The sequence below is a fragment of the Cheilinus undulatus genome, linkage group 17 (genome assembly GCF_018320785.1).
Source record: "Cheilinus undulatus linkage group 17, ASM1832078v1, whole genome shotgun sequence".
NCBI classification, from domain to species: domain Eukaryota; kingdom Metazoa; phylum Chordata; class Actinopteri; order Labriformes; family Labridae; genus Cheilinus; species Cheilinus undulatus.
The window spans coordinates 39,386,020-39,402,840 of NC_054881.1; the positions used below are offsets into that span (position 1 = coordinate 39,386,020).

Here is a 16,821-nt window from a genome sequence, read left to right on the forward strand (position 1 = left end):
CTTGCGAAGTGTATCTCATCTGTGCCTGGTACCTAATTAAGGTTTTATTAAGCTTCAGAAGTTGGCTGCAGTGGTATGCTGCAAGGCATCACTGTCCTCTAAAGAGGCGTTTACCAGGCATGTTTATGCAAATACACATTTAAATGCACATTAAAAAGTCGGAGTTTAGCTGTTTAATCAGCCGTCACATTATTATTTTATTATTGTTTGGTTGATGATGCCAGCTGAAATATTAATGAGCAGGTTTAAAGGAAGCCAGCGCAAGGAGCACCATAAAGTGCCTCTCTCAGCACTGAGGGAAGTGTGCTAGCAGAGGGGGAAGAAGTGCCTAATTAAATATAAATGGCCAATTACTCCACCGACTAGAGAGGCAATGGGACATTGTTCCACAAATTAACGTTACGAGTCAAGATGCTGCTTTATTGGTGTTTATCAATTGTGAATTGTTAACGGTGAAAGAGAGGAAGTGCTTCAAAGTGTCTGAAGGTTGAAAGAAAAGTGGTGTATTCCGCTAACAAGCCCCCTCTTCGGATATCAGTAAACAACTATGTCAAGGTAGGTAACTGTTTGATGGTTTAATATGAATTTAAAGCAAAAACACTTACCTTGATCATGCACATAAAGAAACAAAACCACCAAGGAGGCACAGATGCATGGGGAAAGAATGAAAAAACATGCAATGAAAGGAATTTTTCCACAGGTTTCCACTCTACAAACAGCATCAGAATGACAAAAAGAGCTCAAAATCCACTGATCTGAAGCACAGAATCCAAGCGGATTTAGTTAAGCTCAAGTCTCCAGCTGGTATCTTCAGACCGCATGCTGCTCATGTTGGTCTCTTACCTTTGAAATCATCGTATATGATCCCAAACAACTGTCTGGCCTGAGGCACTCCTGAGGTCAAGTACTTCAGAAGCCCTTGGGGGATGAAGGAATCCTTGTTTAAGACTCGTCAACCACATCTTACAGTCTTCACAGAGCTATACCATCACACAGGTGGAGTCTATGGGTTACTCTCAGTACTACAGCAGGGTCGTATGAATCAGACAGAGAGGATTCCCGCTGGATTTCTACCTGACAGATGGGGGTTGCTTTGTTCTACAAAGCTGGCATAATCTTCACCTAGTGCAGCGTTTCTTGACTGGTTGGAGGGAATCCAAAAGTCACACTCAAGGTCTTACACAAGAATGTGCAGACTTGGAGTTCTATGCAGATGAGGAGGGAATTATCAGCCCTCCTATGAAAATATCTTTAAAGTATGTGCTGTTAAACAGAGCAAGGAATTTTTAACACAGCTTTTCCAAACATCCTAGTTTTATTTCGGATGCTTACATTATTTTACTCTGCACACAGAATGAGAATCAGCACCTCCAAATCTGAGGCCATGGTCCTCAGTCGGAAAAGAGTGGAATTCCCCTTTTCCAGGTTGGGAATGAGATCCTGTCCCAAACGAAAGAGTTCAAGTATCTTGGGGTTGAGATTGACACGTGGATGGGTGCGGCGTCGGCAGCAATGCGGTCTCTGCATCGGTCTTTCGCCTTTCGACTCAGCTCTTTCTTCACCACGACAGACCGTTGCAGTGATGCGGTCTCTGCATCGGTCTGTCGTGGTGAAGAAAGAGCTGAGTCGAAAGGTGAAGCTCTCCATTAACTGGTTGATCTACGTTCCTACCCTCACCTATGGTCACGAGCTGTGGGTTGTGACCGAAAGAACGAGATCGCGGATACAGGCGGCCAAAATGAGTTTCTTCCGCAGGGTGTCCGGGCTCTCCCTTAGAGATAGGGAGAGAAGCCCAGCCATCCGGGAGGGACTCGGAGTAGAGCCGCTGCGCCTCCGCGTCAAGAGGGCCAGATGAGGTGGCTCGGGCATCTGGTCTGGATGCCTCCTGGACGACCCCCTGGTGAGGTGGTCTGGGCAGGTCCAACCGAGAGGAGGCCCCAGGGAAGACCTAGGACACACTGAAGAGACTATGTCTCTCAGCTGGCCTGGGAATGCCTTGGGATCCCCCGGGAAGAGCTTGATGAAGTGGCTGGGGAGAGGGAAGTCTGGGCTTCCCTGCTTAGGCTGCTGCCGCCGCGTCCTGACTTTGGATAAGCAAAAGAAGATGAATGGATGGATAGATGGATGGATGGCACACAGAAAATTTCACAAAAACTACCAATGATGATCTCCCTGATTCTGATAGTCAGTCGTTTGTTTTAGTTTTAGTCTCAGACTCGTTTCCTGAGGAATCCCAGCCCATTCTTCTTCAGCTAATCCCTCAAGCTCCTCCAGATTTGATGGTCTTCTGGCATGGACCTTGGTCTTCAGTTCACCCCTCAATTTTAAATTCAAGTCAGGGCTTTGTGTGAGCCAGTCAGTAAAGTTCACGCTGGTCTTCTGGAGGTTGTTCTTCACCAGGAGCCATGGATGTTTCGGACAAGTGACGACCCATACTGGTGCTTGAGGTTTTCTTTCAGAATTTTCCCACATCCTTCTCTCTTGATAATTCCTTCCACATGTATGAGATTCCCGGTCCCAGATGCACTGACTCATCCCCACAACATAATACTCCCAATGCCGTTTCATTGTGGGGACGGTTATCTTTTTCTTTTTCTCCAAACATCACCAACGTCTCTATGGCCAAAGAGCTCTTGTTTGGTCTCATCTAAACAAAGGACATGCTTCCAGTATCAGAATCTTTCTCCAGGATGTTCTAAGGAGACATCGGTCTGGCTTGAAGGTGTTTGTTCTGCAGACTTTTTCGTGGTCCGTTCCTGTGCAGGGCTCTAGTGATGGTCTCCTTGAGATTACAGTTCCTGACTTGGCTAAGTCTTGGCAGTTTTTCTGGGGTCTTTAGACACATCTATCACTAGTTTTCTTTCCAGAGTCTTTGAAATCTTTCTCTCCCTACCTCTGCCAGGCTTATTCTGGACTGTGTGGCTCTCTTTGAATTTCTTGATGATCCTTTTCTCTCCAGTTCTTGACTCTTGGACTGTGGGATAATTTTGTAGATCCGTCTCCTGCTTTGTGAACATCAACAGAACAGTCAGTTCTAAAGGGGGCTTATAATTTAGACCCTGGTAGTTTTTGTGAAATAATTTTGTTAACAAAGTAATGTTAGCATTCAAAATAAAACTAGGATGTTTGGAAATGCTGTTGCTCTGTTTAATAGAGCTTGAGCGACACTTAAGAAAGTGCAGTTTTCATAGAGGGGCTAATAACTTCATCCTCATCTGTACATCTTGTTTGCTCAATACAAGATTATCTCTTAATATCTTGAATGGACTGAATAATTGTTTTTAAATACATTGTGGGGTTCAAGTCTGTTCCAGTTGAGAGAGGTGGAAGGTTTCTGATTCCAGCTTCTGTGCTCATGTTTACGTGTTCTTGCTCCCAAATGGCTTTTCCACTGACGTGTAAATGTGGATGCAAACATCAGCCAGTTAAATAATTGTAATAATGTGGAGCAGTTCTGATAAAACAGACACTTTTCTATAACTACATCTGAGCTAATCGCTTCAGCAGTAGCTGCCACTGTTTACACCAGCTTACAGTACAACTCAACCCACCCATAACTATTGCAAACTCGTGTGAAAAGCTTTCAGTGCTGATCTTTTCTTGTTGTTTGATAAAGAAATGTGGTCCAGTTCTCGTAAAACTGTCACTATATGAATTATCCAAACTGTGACACCTGGGGAAGCCATTGCAAACAGCTTCAAGTCCAACTAAACCCGCCCGTAGTGACCGCCTCATTCTCCTCCAGTGATGTCTATCGGTTTGATTAGTTTTTGGTTTGGCACAAACATTGTGGATTGGAGCTTGTTGAGATGGATTTACCTGATGACAGAGATGTAGGCTTGCAAATCCATCTGCTTTGCAAGGTTAAGTGCTTCAAGGACACATCAGTGCAGGATTGTTGTTGGCAGAGTTTGACAAACTTTTCCTGTCTCACAACTCCAGCCTCATCATTCTTCTTTCACTTTGCCATTCGGTGAGTTTGGACTAGAGTGTCTCTGATCTCACTGACCAGCTTTACTGACAGACACAAAACTGACATACCAGACTTCAAATCTTGTGTGAGGTGTCCAAGACGACCTTGATGATCATTTACTAGGACAAACTACATAAAATTGTAGAATTTTGGGGGGCTGATAGGACCTAGAACTTCCAAGAGGATCTGTTGCAGACCTCTACAATGGGGCAACCCCGTAACCTGACACTCCAGATGGATGTGTTTCACACATCCATCTGGTAAACCTTCCATAGCCACGGTTTTGGAAAGGGCAGAGCCTTTGAAAAAAACTTGGAGGATGATTGGATGAACGTTTTGTCTGTCACATCTTTACGGGCCAATCAGAGCAACAAAACACTCGACGTAGCCGCTACCAAGAGGCGCATAACGTAAACCATGGCGACTGTAGACATGTCAGTACACGACTTTTGGAAAGTAAACAACTTACTACTATTCTTTGTTTTCCTTTTAACAAAAATTTTTGTAAAGTTCTGGTGCTTTAGCAGCATCCTTGCTAATGTCTTCCGCCATAATTGCACCGGCCTCTTGTCGCTGCTTGCTTACATCACGACTCCATCATGCCTGGAAGTGAGAAGTGACCACATCACCCAAGCCAGAACAGAATGACATATATGTTTTACTCGCTGTCAGAGGTGACGGTAAGCGGCTATTTTCCACAGCAGCAGAATTTAATGAACAAAAATTGAAAATTACTGTGCGTGACAAATCTAAATTTAACACACCACAAAGAGGGTTATGTTAAGACACCCAAGGCGAAGGGGTAGGGGGATAAAATTGAAAATAACACACCATAAACTAAGGAATAATCCAAAGAGCGTTAGGGTTAGGTACCCTGAACACTTAAAGTTAGGGTTAGGCTAAGTGGAAGTGGGATAAAATTGCAATAACACACCACAACCTCAAAAAAACCCTAACAAGGATTAGTACATCACTTCTTGCCCCACAGTGGAGGTTGTCCCATAGCAGAGGTCTGAAACAGATAAGCCCAAAACGCCCCACCATAGAGGTCTGCAGCCAGATACCTCTCCAAACCCAGCAACGATTGGGCAACAACTGGGCTTAAAATGTGCAGTCTGACCTGGACATTAGCTCGACCAACTGTGTTCTGGGTACCACTGAGTCAAAGGAAATAGCATCAGAGGGGAAGTGGCTTTCATAAATCATGACAATTTACGAAGGGGAGATCAAACACTGAATTGGTTAATTCTACTAAAAACGTCCCTCCGAAAACTGAGAGTGGAAGAGAACTTTTTGTCACTCAGACACTCCAAATGGATTTAAATTACATTAATGGTCCCAATGTGCAACCAGTCAGGAATTACTGCTCTAATAGTACCACATGTTCAGACTCTACCTCTCTTGTTATCATCTTCCTCTTCTTCCTCTTCCTCTTCTTCTTCTTTTTTGTCTTTTATAATTGTCTTATTCACCTCATGGCCTCCGTCCAGGTCGAGCAAATTAACTCTATGATGATGGTGGTGATGATGGTGGAGGTGAACTAGAGAGAGGTAACAACCCACAAATCAGCCTGTATCGATGATTATCTCGGGCTGGTAAGATCTACTAACATGACAACACCTATGATTTAGGAGAATCCCTGCTATCATCAGCCTTGTTCATATGTGCATGTGCATCTTTATGCACAGAAATGCAAGAAAACTTTGTTAAGTTTACCTTGCCAGGCACGTTAAAACATTCTTTTGAAGAAAAAAAACTGTGTTGCTGTTTATCTCAAGAGCATTTTCAATGTCAAATTCATCTTCATGAAAAAAAAAAAAAACTATGGCGCTTTGCCTCAAAGCATATGTTGACTTACAGGCTCTATATTTGTTGTTTCCTTTTACTGTGAGCCAAATAAGAGTTTATCTCCATGTTTACCACCAAACATGTTATCTAACGTTGCTACTGTACATCTAAGAACTACTGCAAACAAACAATGGTACCTCTCTTCTCAGCATCTCCGTGCCCAGATGGGATTCTGTGACCAGGAATCCCAGGTCCATGCGCAAAATGATGATGGGCTGAAACACCACAGTCGTCACTGACATATCTGGTCCAGCAAAAATGAGCTAAATACTGAGAGATTTCCACAACTACATGATAAATACCTTTATGATCAGTTGTCATTTTGATGCCATGGCTCACAAGGATTTCCTTCTCGATATCATCTGAGACTGAAAAACCATCAAGCATCATTGTCATCATGGAGAAACTAAAAGGCCCCTTTCCTTGCTATTTGAACCATGAACATTTGTGTTTTCTATCTTGCCCCCCAAGCCTCTTCTTCCTGCAGCTGTCTCCAAAAGTACGCAGCTAAAGTTGGAACCAAATTAAGATTTTATAGCCCAAGTTTACCCACAGGCTATTGTGTAGCAGAGCAGATACAGAAACATGAATTCAGATACATTTCTCTTGTTTATGTGCCCCATTTTCTAGCTTGGAGTTGGCAGATTTAGCTTCTGAGGAAAGTTTATCTACTACAGCTACATCTGCAAAGGAGATACCTTTTCTCACATGCCCATGCACAGATGAGGTTGGTTTTTTGTGGCCATGAGTTCCAGTTACGTGTCCCTCAGGTGGTTCTGTGACTGAAACTAAAACATCAACGGCGTAAGAAGAAAACATTTAGTTATCATGTTCATGTTTTCAGGAGCGTCTTTTTCCAACTCAGGATGTTGTAAGTAGTAAAACTGGTCTACAGTTACGTGTAAACTGTAAAAAAGTACAATAAACTATAAAAATATCAGCACTTGTACCTAAAATAAGTACCTTTTACTTCAGGTTTGTGTTCTTTACGCTCAGATCTTCTGTGTTCCAGAGAGGTCGTTGTTGTTGTTGTTGTTGTTGTAAGGCTGGGAGTCTGCTGAACGCGTCCCTCAGATGTCATGGAAACTAACACACAATATATTTCATAGTAAGTAAAATGTCACTATTAGTGCCGTAGAAGGATTCGGCTAATTAGAGTATGTTGACTTAATTGACTGTGCTAACGTCACTACGCTAACTTGACTGTGCTAGCCTTGATTTGCTAACGTGTCAGTGCTAACTTGACTGCGCTTACGTGACGGTGCCAATATCACTGCGCTAACTTAACTGTGCTAATGTGTCTGCGCTATATGACTGTGCTAAATTGACCGCACTTATATTAAGGAGCTAAATTGACTGTGCTAACATCACTACGCTAACTTGACTGTGCTAATGTGACTGCACTAACGTAACTGTGCTAACCTGGCTTCGCAAATGTGTCTGTGTCAACTTGACTGTGCTAACATGTGGTAGTAAAGTAATTTTACTAATGCAGCTGTGCTAAATTGACTGTGCTAATGTCACTAGGCTAACTTACCTGACTGTGCTCATGTGACTATGCTAACTTGACTGTGCTAATGTGACAGTGCTAACTTGCTTTTGCTATTGTGACTGTGCTAATTGTGTTACTGTGACTGTGCTTACTTTACTGTGCTAATGTGACTGTGCTAACATAACTGTGCTAATGTGACTGTGCTAACTTGCTTTTGCTATTGTGACTGTGCTAATTGTGTTACTGTGACTGTGCTTACTTTACTGTGCTAATGTGACTGTGCTAACATAACTGTGCTAATGTGACTGTGCTAACTTGCCTATGCTAATGTGACTGCGCTAATGTAACTGTGCTAATGTGACTGTGCTAATGTGACTGTGATAACTTGACAGTGCTAATGTGACTGTGCTAATTGTGCTAATGTGACTGCGCTAACATGACTGTGCTAACTTGACAGTGCTAATGTGACTGGGCTAATGTAACTGTGCTAATGTGGCTGTGCTAATGTGACTGTGATAACTTGACTGCGCTAATGTAACTGTGCTTATGTGACAGTGCTAATGTGACTGTGCTAACTTGCCTATGCTAATGTGACTGCGCTAATGTAACTGGGCTAATGTGGCTGTGCTAATGTGACTGTGCTAATTGTGCTAATGTGACTGTGCTAACATAACTGTGCTAATGTGACTGTGCTAATGTGACTGTGCTAATGTGACTGTGCTAACATAATTGTGCTAATGTGACTGTGCTAATGTAACTGGGCTAATGTGGCTGTGCTAATGTGACTGTGCTAATGTGACTGTGCTAATTGTGCTAATGTGACTGCGCTAATGTAACTGGGCTAATGTGGCTGTGCTAATGTGACTGTGCTAATGTGACTGTGCTAATTGTGCTAATGTGACTGTGCTAACTTGACAGTGCTAATGAGGACACTAACATGAGGACGCTAACATGACTGCGCTAACATGACTTCAGCCTCCAGTGTAAATCATTGGGGTTGATTCGATGCATTGATCTACAGCTGATGTTATTTCTCAAAGTTGCAGCAGTGCCAGTGCAGCAGGAAGTTTATTAGAGTTTCCTGACTGCGAATGTATCACTACTCATCACAAAAAAAACATCAGTCAGCCCCTTATTAATATGGCCGATAGGAAATAACCCCAACTCAATTTATAGTCCAGTCATGAATAAAGAGAAATGAAAAAGTAAAGTCAAACTTCCTCTGGGTTTGTTGTTCTCAGCTCTTATGTCACACTGACAAGGCCAGGTTTACTATGTTTTTATTTAAATATGAACCCACTCCTCTATGACTGTTAGCTACTTTCCACAACATGAGGGAGGAGTGTCAGCGTCTGCCCACTCAGAGACGCTGTATGTTAATGCAGACTGATGTAGTTTCATCAAGAGTACAACTTCAGACTGACGACTGCTTTCATTGGTCAGAAAGAGCCCGATTAAAAATGCCCTTCTATTGTTCTTGCTCCCCGTGCATGTATGATTTTTTTCTGTGGCAATGGGTCTAAAATCTCAGATTTGAGGCTGAAAACTCCAAATTTAGATAAAAAGTAAAATAAAGGTGGATTTCTCTGGTTTTTAGCTGTTTTAGGGTTGCAGTACTGCATGACTACATTTAACAGAAACTACAATAAAAACATCTACCTTCTTCTTTAACTTTTGCCTCCTCCTTCTCTTCCTCTTTTTTCTCTTCCCCTCCTTCCTTCTTCTCCTCTTCCTCTTTCACCTCCCTCCTTTCCTCCTCGACTTTCTTCTCCTCCTTCGTCTCAGATGGAGTCGCTGTTTTGTGGCCAGGAGAGCCGTGCATGCGTCCCTCAGAGTTCTGGGAGACTGTCACCACAATCATCATCATATCAAGGACAGGACGCATTACTCAGGGTTCAATATTTCACAAACTTCTTATACGACTGTGAGAATCTAACTTTTAATCCCCACAGTCACTAGCTTTCATGAACTTTCCCTTTATCCTACCTGAACATCTTTCTCTGTCTGGGAGAAAAATGTGGCACAACTATCTATCTGGGGTGTAATACACCTCAACAGTATTGTATTTCTCGTGTTTCAGAGCAAATCAATCGCCTATTTCTCTCTAGAAAATGACTAAAAGAAAATCTAAGCATCATCATTTCAATCCAAAACTGCCGTGTGAACACAAGGACTCGGGGGAATCAAGATAAACAGCTGGTGGGACTAATTCTCCAGAGAAATGCCATTAAATCATCGCAGAGGAAGAGGGCGACACAAGATGATGTAATTAAATGAGAGCTGGTGAAACCAAAGAGAAAATCTGCATAAAACATGAAGACTTTAATGGAGAGACAAATTTAGACATACTTAAAAGACTGATTTGCAGTTTTAACACAATAAAAGTTGATGAACTACATTTTTACTGCCCCGCACGTCAACTACAATCTACCTCTGACTCTATAAACACATACCTGTCCTCTCTGGTTCCTTTGCTTTCACTTCTGCCTCCTTGTTCTCTCTCTCCGTCCCTGTCCCAGATGGGAAGTGACCACTAATGTCAATTTACATGCAGAATTATGTGGTTTATGATGATCATAGCCACTAAAATACAGAAGAGATACCTTTCGGTTCTTTTTTCTCCTCCTTTCTTTCCTCCCTATTCTCCGCTGAGGTTCTGTGGCCGGGAATCTCACGTACAGGCGGCTCAGACATGTCGGGGACTGACACCACAGTCAGGGTTATAAAGAGTGATACCAGCACGCATTTTAAATAATGAACACAGTTCTGACTCTAAGGTCTGGGATGTCTACGAACAAAGGCTTCTCTACTGAGCGACAGGTGAAAAAGGCCACAGCCGCTACTCTTCTACATGTGAGGATGTACCTTTAGGCTCCTCCTCCTTCTCCCTTTTCTGCACATGCTCAGATGAAGCTGCTGTTTTGTGGCTGTGAGTCACCGGCCCCTCAGAGGTCTGGGGAACTAAAACACCACAACAGTGAACTAAAATTACAGCAGGAAAGAGAATGGCTTAGTTGCCACTGAAAAAACAAACAAACAAACAAACAAACAAAAAAAAAACCCCATCTAGACCAGAGATGGGCAATAAAAGGAGGAATATCTAGCATTTCTAATAATTTATTAAATCAACATTTATGTTTTTAAACTCAACTGTGATGGAAATAGTTTACTGAATGAGAAAACACAGAATTAAATAAATTTCAAGCTCCTTTTTCAATGCAGTGAAGAAATTTCTTGCATATTTTTTTATAAGTGCATTTAGTTTTCATGCAAGATTTTATTACAGAAACAATCTCAGCCACTTAAATACACTGAAAAAAGGAAAAAAAAACAATAATAAAGATTGTTTTTTTTAAATTTGGATAAAAAAATGAAATAATATATTTTAAAGCAATTAAGAATAAATAATTAATTAAATATTTTAATAAAATCAAAACTAAATATTATGATTTCTTTGAAGATTTCTTGATGTTATTGAATAAGAAATATATTAATTATATACTTTTATCTTTATTTAATTTTTTAAAATTTATTTTAATTTAAAATCTATCTGTTTTATTTGATTTAATACATTTTAATTTTTAATTGGATTTGATTATAAATTAATTAGAAAATAAAATAAAAACCATAAAATGAAAAACAGATAAGAAATTCAAAAGTTAATAAATTTTAAATATGTTTAGATTTTAATTTGAATCAAAAACATAAAATAAAGCATATTTCAAACAAATTTAAAAATTAATTTTAATAAAGTAAATACAAATAAAATAAGAAATATATTGATTAAATACTTATTTATTTATCTGTTTTATTTTTATATATTAAATTTTAATTTGATTTGATTCAAAATGGATTTAAAAATAAAATATAAAACAAAATAAAAAAATATAAGAAATTTGGAATTTAATACATTTCAACTTTTTAATAAAATAAAACAACAACAAAATAAAGCATGTTCAAAACAAATTTAAAAATACATTTTAAAAAGTAAATACAAATAAAATGATAAGAAATACATTAATTAATTACTTTTATTTAATTCAATTTTTACATTTTTTATTTTTTTTTAATTTAAAATGTATTTGTTTTCTTTTATTAATTAAATTTTATTTTTAATTGGATTTGATTAAAAATGGATTTAAAATAAAATAAAAACAATGAAATAAAAACATATATATAAGAAATTCAGAAGCTTAATAAATTTTAACTTTTTACTTAACTAAAAAAACAATAAAGCATATAAAAAAAATAGTAATGTAAATACAAATAAAATAATAATAATAAAATAATACAGAATAAAATACATACGTATTTTCTTTGACTGGAATACATTTGAAAATAAAAAGTTTGTATCAGCCATACCAGTAGCTAAAGACCATATGATAAATGTTTCTGTTTTCATGCTTTAATGGCTGATTTTGACTGTTTTTGGAAGGTTTCTGATTTATCGGTATTTGAAATTGACTTCGGGCCACATTAAATGAGGTGGAGGGCCACATGTGGGCCTTGGGCCGCCAGTTGCCCAACCCTGATCTAGAATATGAAATCATCTTTCCATTTTACACAGTGTTCTAACTTTTTTGTAACGTCAGCTTCAGGAAGTAGCCACCAGTGTAGCCAGGGCCTTCAGTAAATCCAGGAGTTTCTCCCTGACTCCCTGTTCTGTGTTTGCAGTCAGGCTAGAAATGAGAATGGGGTTTGAGTTGAGAAACAGTGAATTGAATTTATAAACATCTAAATCTTCCTGGGATGAAAGAAGATGGATTCCTGGATTCCATCATGGCTACTTTGTTTCAGATCCTTTGCTCTTCACACAGTCTGTTTCTCTGAATACAGCCAAAGCCTGTTGAAACACCAGTTGGCAAAACTGCTTGGACAACAAAAGGACACGAGAAAGCTTCAAACGGCAGAAATGATGTCCTTCTCTTTTAGATTCTGTTTTCATACACACAATCTGTAGACAGAGGCTTCAGGAGGGCCAACATTTCACTGCCTGACAGAAAACTCCTACCCTTGTTCCACTCCAGCACAGTAGGTGATACAATAGAAGGCTCCAAAAACAAGAAGAAAAGGCAAAACAGCCTCTCTTTATCAGAGATTATGAAACAGCCAGCATAGTGATGGAGACACGTTTTTCACTCTTAGAATTCCTTTAAAAGGAACGGATCCACAAGATCTCAGTCCACTCCAAGTATAAAAACTATGACAAAGTTTCCACCGTTAAAGTTCACTCACAGAAAAGTTGAAGCATCTCCGTGTAAACTACAGCGTTATTCTACAAACATCTATGACTACGGGAGAAAAAGATACCTTTGATTTCAGCTCTTTCCTCCTCCTCCTCTTTCTTCTTATCTTCTTCTTTTTCCTCCTCCTCCTCCTTCTGCTTCTCTTTCCTCTCATCTTCATCCTCCTCCCTCTCCCCCATCTTGACAGCTTTCTCTTCCACCTTCTTCTCTTTTCCCTCCTCTTCCCTCTCATCCTTTTCCTCTTCCTCCTTCTCTTTCGCTTCCTCCTCCTCCCTCTCCCCCTCCTTGACAGTTTTCTCTTCCTCCTCCTTCTCTTTTCCCTTCTCTTCCCTCTTATCCTTTTCCTCTTCCTCCTTCCCTTTTGCTTCCTCCTCCTCCCTCTCCTCCTTCTTTTCCTCTTCCTCTTCCTTCTTCTCCTCCTTCTTTTCCTCTTCCTCCTCCTCCTCCTTCTCCCTTTCCTTGTCATTTCCCACTTCCTCTTTCTCCCTCTCCTCCTCCTTGTCGTCTCCCCCTATCTCCATCCTCTCCTCCTTTTTTTCTTCCTCCTCCTTTCTCTCATTTTCCTCTTCCTTAACCCTCTCCTCTGTGGCATTTTCCTCTTCCTCCTCCTCTCTTTTCTCCTCCTCCTCCTTCTCGTCATTACCCTCGTTCCCCTCCTTCTTCTCCTCCCTTTCCATCCATAGCTCAGGTAAGGGGTTGATGTCTCGCGTCCCATGCATTTGTCCCTCGAACATTCGGGGAACTGAAACAGGACAATTCTCGTTAATATTAAATGTAAAAATAAGACTCGCTGTAGTATGTATGTCAAGCCTGTAAGTGGCGCTGTAATGCTGACGGGGAAATGCACCAAAAGAGAGAAGATTACAGAGAACTGCCCAAAACTTTCTCCTAGTTGCCCTTCTGGTTGTTCTTTGCGGTGGGTTTAAGAACATCTGGTGTCTGCTGCAGATTTCGCTGTAAAAGTCATAATAAGCTCATTAGCTTCTGCAGCATGAACACAACCCTGTAATCCACCATTGTTGTTTTGGTTTGACACGCACATGCGGCGTAAGTAGGCTACGCTATGTATGACGTAATCATTTTAAGAACGATGCAGTTGGCTGTCCACACTAAGACAAAACGGTAAACGTTACAGATTTGTTCACTCTTGTTTCAAAAAGTTGCGTTTACGGCCTCCGTGTGAATGAAATGCAGATACGACAAAAACTTTAGCTTTTACTCCTGAATTCGTCTCCGTGTGGAAGGGGCCTAAGTGCAACTGTATTCAACGCAGAATCACGTTGTCCAAAACGGCATGGACAGGGCTCACTGCGATGTCACCATCTCTCTTCCCTGTAGCTGGATGTTCATTCTTGGGGCGTCCTAGCTAATTAGTGTGGGAAGAGCCATCAATGAGAGGAGGGCTGTACTGGACTATTCACAGTGGCCACTTTTGTCTTTCTTCCGTACTACTCCCAGTGAACCATAATGGCTGGACTTACTGCTTTAGCGGAGGTTACAGTTAAGATCACCAGTACGAGGACTAATATGGTACAACTGATGGAAAGACTCAATTTTTATATGAAATGCAGATTTTTAATGTGGTGTACAGTTAACAGAGCGCTGGTTAGCTATATGTTTGGATGATTTGTTGGTGTCATCAGTGGAGGCGAGGTATGTGGTAGCAGCTAATGTGCTAACAGGCTAACTCAAAGCTAACTTAAGGTGCTAATGTGAAGCTAAGCACTGCTGTCTATGTGTTAAATGCAGATGTATATTGTTCTATTGACTTCTATGGATAAAGGCTGGTCATGAGTATTGAGTATCTAACAGGCTGTAATAACAGGGTCAAAATAACTCACGTTTACAGTCGGCTCAGTTTCTACTGTCTTGGTCTTGGGTCAGATTCAGGAAGAAAAATGTGTGCCCAGTCCTGTCTGAGTGCAGACTTGCTGCTGTTATATTCCAATTATTGTTCTGAATGGCTGAAATTCTGATGGTCTGAATATTGACCTCTACTGGCTTTAAATATTGGCCTATATCAGTTGTAAATGTCGGCCTATATCGGCTGTAAATATTGTCCTATACTTGCCTATATCTGCCTTTAAATAATGGCCTTTATTTGCTAGGACTATTGGCAGATATGGGCTGTAAAGATTGGCCTATGTTGGCTTTAATATAATAGCCTATGTGGGCTTTAAATATTGGCCTATATTGGCTGTAAATATCAGCCTGTATCAGCTGTAAATATTGTCCTATATTTGCCTATATCTGCCTTTAAATAATGCCCTGTATTTGCTAGAAATATTGGCCAATATGGGCTGTAAATAATGGCCCATGTTGGCTTTAAATATAAGCCTACGTTGGCTGTAAATATTGGCCTATATCGGCCGTAAATATCGGCCTATGTTGGCTGTAAAAATTCTAACAGTCATTTCAGCTGGATATAAAAAAAGTCTATTGGGTCCTCTGGTCTGAATACTCAAGTAAATGTGAAACTTCAGTTTCATATTTTTAATACATTTGCAAAATTTTGTTTTCACTTTGTCATAATGGGGTAATGAGCGTAGATTAATCAGATTAAATTTTTTTTTTTGTTGTTTTTTTGTTTTTTTTTTACTGTCGCATTGGGCTGCAACATAAAATTGAAAAAAGTGAAGGAGGTTTCAATCATTTCTGAATGCACTGATTGGAGACTGAAACACCATTGCCAAAACTAAAACAAACAAAAACATAACTGTAACTGTTGTTTGAATTGTTTACTGCACACAAGGAAACTGTCATCTAGGTTTCTACTACGCTACTAACACTACATCTCTATGTTTAACCTGCTTCCTCCTTTCTTTGTTCCCCTTCCTCTGATGCCGTTGTTGTTCTGTGGCTGCGAGGTTGATCTACATCTCCCTCAGGCTTGTAGGAGACTGTCCATCCAACATTAGTGCACAAAGAAGACGGAAAAAGTTAGAAACAGGTCCCCCTTTACCAGCTTTTTGCCTCTTATGTAAATCTGCTGCTGTATTTCACCAGTACATCTAACCCAGTCAGCTCAGCCACTTCTGAAACTGTCCCGTCAGCCCCCTCTCCACCTCCTCCCTGTTCTCAGATAAGGTTTTGTGGCTGTGACTTTCATGTGGCTGTCCCTCCGACTCGTGGCCGACTGAAACACCACAACTGTCATTGATGTAAAAGCCAAAACATCTGCTGCTCTAAATTATACATGCTTTTTTTCTGTAAGCGCGGCACCCTGAAGAATTAATCCATCTAAAGTGATTTCTTTTTATTTCATGCCCTTCAGCTCCAGTCTCAGAAAGAAAATATGACACTCCTGTTGCTAAAATGATGATGGAGCTGTGTTGTTTGACTGACAGGCTTGTTTTCCTCAGTTTACCTCATTATCTAAGGTTTTTACTGCACTGAGCCCAACAGTATATAAATGTGCAAACAAACATGGCAGGTATTAAAGCAGGGGCTCCTTAACTTTGTCATGCCAAGGCGTCTCGTTGGGACCCCCCTTTTGGAAAATGTGTTAAATTCCGTACCATGTCCTGTCTTTGTGCATCAGCTTTATCGTTTTTGTCTCAGCATTAATCAACCGTAACAGTAAACATGATTTCTCTCTCATTATTCATGCATGACATTCAATAAATCTCTCCTCCATTAACTGTTAGCACAGCTGAGTCATGTTCAGTCCGGTCGTCTTTTCTTTTTAGAGGCTATTCCACTTTAAGAGGAGAAAGGCAGCTAGTTTTTAGTGGAACAACGACTCTCAGAAATGTCAGTGTCACTCTTACAGTAGCAGCTGTTGATTCTAAATAGCTGGAGTGGTAAGTCTTACTTATCTAATGGAAAGACAGTCATAGAAAAAGACAAAAAATGCAGCTGTCACAAGTAATATATTTGGTGATTTTTTTCACTTGTTCCATTTTAACTCCAATTTTCTGAGAACTCCCTGGCACCTTCTGGTGACCCCCAGCTTTTAAAGATAGAAGAGAAATAACCCATCCACCCATCCATCCATCCATGCATCCATCTATCCACCCATCCATCCATCCATGCATCCATCCATCCACCCATCCATCCACCCATCCATCCATCCATCCATCCATCCATGCATCCATCCACCCATCCATCCACCCATCCATCCATCCATCCATCCATCCATCCATCCATCCATCCATCCATCCATCCATCCATCCATCCATCCATCCATCCATCCATCCATCCATCCATCCACCCACCCATCCATCCATCCATCCATCCATCCATCCATCCATCCATGCATC

The 16,821-nt window shown here is 40.6% G+C and overlaps 1 protein-coding gene across 3 annotated transcripts in view; it reads right to left on the reverse strand.

Annotated features, from left to right (window-relative positions):
- LOC121524856 (netrin-G2) overlaps window positions 1-16,821 on the reverse strand; it is a 144,735-nt gene that overhangs the window by 15,958 nt on the left and 111,956 nt on the right. The window lies entirely within an intron of this gene.